A 3,027-nucleotide genomic window follows, 5' to 3' on the forward strand; every position below is an offset into this window, starting at 1 on the left:
TCTATATGATAACTACACCTTTGCTTAACTTTCCAGGCCTCTTGTTTTTCATGGCTCTTCGCAAAGACCGTAATGTTTGGCAGTATGAGGCAGCATTAATTGTTGTGCCTTTCGCCATAAATTCCGTGTAAACAACTCCTTCACAGTCGAAAAACACAGTGGCTGATCTTTCCTGCTGGTGGTGCAATTTTCAATTTCTTCTGCACAGGCGATGTTGTGTGTCTCCATTCCATAGACGTTCTCTTCAGATGAAATGGTGCACTCACGTTTCATTGCCAGTGATGATGCGAAGTAAGAAGTCATGGCCTTCCACAGAATAGCGTTGAAGGAAAGCTAGAGAAGACAAAAAACTTTGACCTTTGTGTTCGTCCGTCAGTGAACGAGGAACCCGTTGTGCACACAATTTGCGATAGTCAAGATATTCATGGACGATGGAATGAACACTGTCTATCGAAATATTCTACTCCTTTGCCATTTCTGCGACTGCCAGTCTTCGATTATTGCAAATCATTGCATCACTTTGTCTGCAGTGGTCGACGTTGATGGCGTTTCTTTTCGATCAGCATCCGTCAATTCTGTGTGACCACTTTCAAACTGCTGGCACCATTTCACTATGGCTAGATGCGACATTGCATTTTCCCCATACACCACCGTTATTTCACGATGAATCTCGGAACAATTCAAACGTTTCGCCCACAAAAATCGTACTGTTCCGCTTACCTCGAACTTGGAGTAACATTCTAGCTGATGTGCCCTTATGAACGTTTGCTCCTACACAACTGTTACGGCTACGTCAACAAAACTCACCTACCAGGGGGCACACGATATGAACTCCATTCCGCGCAGGCGCCACATTTGTTGGACAATTATACCAAGAGATGGTGGCAGGTGTAACTTATTTTTTGAATTCCCCTCGTATTATATTAAAAGAAGATGAATATCAGTGCATCGTCATGTTGTGGGGTGTTAAGAAGATTATCATTAGATTCCGAGACACTTTGAACTAAAGATGAACTCTAATATTTCTCCAATAAACACCGGAAATGCGAAAGGCTTGATGGACAACTATAGACCAGTGATATTAATTTCAGTGCCTGTGGTTATAGGAATAGTATTCTTAGCAGATTACAGACCATGAAGGGAGTTTGTCTGATCGTTCTAATTAATTATTATGATGAAGTCATAAAGCAGTTGAATTATTTACCTTTTGACACCGTTTCCTATGAAAGCCTATTATATAAACCGCAGAAAATTGGGGTTACTGGTAAGGTCCTTCATTGAATCAAAGGATAGGAGATAGAGACTAGTCATAAATGAACGCTTTTCAAGGTGGACTAAAAATGATCAATGAAGAAAGCAAGGCTCTCAAGGTGAATCAATGTAGAACACGGAGGTACTCTTGCATCAGCTTTGGGGCCGCTGCCAGGGGAATCAAGGTTCTTGTGGACCCAGTGCTGGCGTTCTTAGTGGACCTTTTAAGGTATTAGTATAATGTGCATGACACAATCAGTTAAATCAATGTGGTCGCTTTCTGAATAATATAACCAGTTAGTTAAGAAGAACTATCAGCCCTCGTGTGTATCAGCCCACGGTTGGTAGGCTCGCCATTCTCCCCACACCTAAGTTCGATTCCCGTTAATCACATGAACAATTTGTATGGGCTTTTTTTACAACGTGGCCGACTTGGTCGGTCTCAGATGAGGGTGCCATGGTGTTTCCTCCAGAAATTCTGGATTTTCTTTGCTCCTATAACCCTATTACAACAACAACTAATAATAATCCATTAGTTACTGTTAGTAAAGAAAATAATGGCGGTGTTGATATATAATGTTTTAGGATCATATTTTAGAACGTTGCTCAAACCTTTTTAGACTATAAAAAGTGGGCGCTTAGTTCCAAGGGTCGTATCAGAGAAAGTGCAGTATCCACTACGGCTAACATTATCCTCGCGATTTTTAGAGGATTTTGGTTGACGAGCTGTTGTGTCTCTCATCATCATCATCAGCCATTTTCAATCCACTGCAGGATGAAGGCCTCTATGTTGTGTCCCTATGTACCATGAATAATAAATAAAAAACCTTTTACAATTTAATAATAGAACTGTAACGCAGAAAAAAAATAGGTATTTTGGGTGCGCCCCTGGACTCGAGAGGACCATAGGCTCAAGTCCTATTAGCTGTGCCTGGATCAGCCCCTGTTCACTCCTCTTTCTTAATGACAATCATGAGAAAGCGCAGGATAGCTTCTCAAATTTTGCTGATGATTTAAAAGTAGGAAAGGTGGTTAATGTCTAGAACCAGGCCATTTTAACTTAGAGAGAACAGATATCTAGTACTTATTTATAAGTTAAGGGGATTGGAATGAAAAGTGGTTCAGGATGAAAGTTTTGGGATTATTTTCCACGGAATATAAACCCGGTTGGAACGCAGCACATAATAAATTTAAATAATTAAGTTAATATAAATAATAACATATAAATAAATTGTTAATTTTATTTATTTGTTGTTTTACTTTTAATTTGCGCATTAACATTCTTGATAGTAAACAATTGTTTTTAATTTAGTTCAATCCCACTCCTTCCATCATCTCAAAGTTAGCTAGCCATCATGGAAAAACTAATAATTATCTCGCTTTTTTGTCTGTAGATGGCGCCATTATACAAAATACTTGACACTGCACCTGTCAGAGGATTGATCGACATGAAGCCCCAAGAGATGGTAGTATATCTTCTTGGAATGTCTTTGGTGCCAAGATAAATCCACAGAAATTGGAATGTATGATCTTCTCTCAAGCAATGCTCTCCAAAGTCCTTTCCCAAACTTCGCTTTCATCATCTTGAAATATTGTTCACTCGGGCTAACTGCCTCAGATGGCTTTTAAAGCAACATTAGGGCCACTCGAGAATTACCTCATCTGTTCCTGTTATTGGGTGTAAAGTGTAAAGTATATTGACGAAGGGCACAGGGGGAAACAGCAGAGCCGTCCCCCACGGCCAGGAGAAGGGAAGATAGACCATGCAAGGGAGCG

Source organism: Mastigoproctus giganteus, chromosome 11, assembly GCF_048544385.1.
Source record: "Mastigoproctus giganteus isolate SK-2022 chromosome 11, ASM4854438v1, whole genome shotgun sequence".
Lineage (NCBI taxonomy): Eukaryota > Metazoa > Arthropoda > Arachnida > Uropygi > Thelyphonidae > Mastigoproctus > Mastigoproctus giganteus.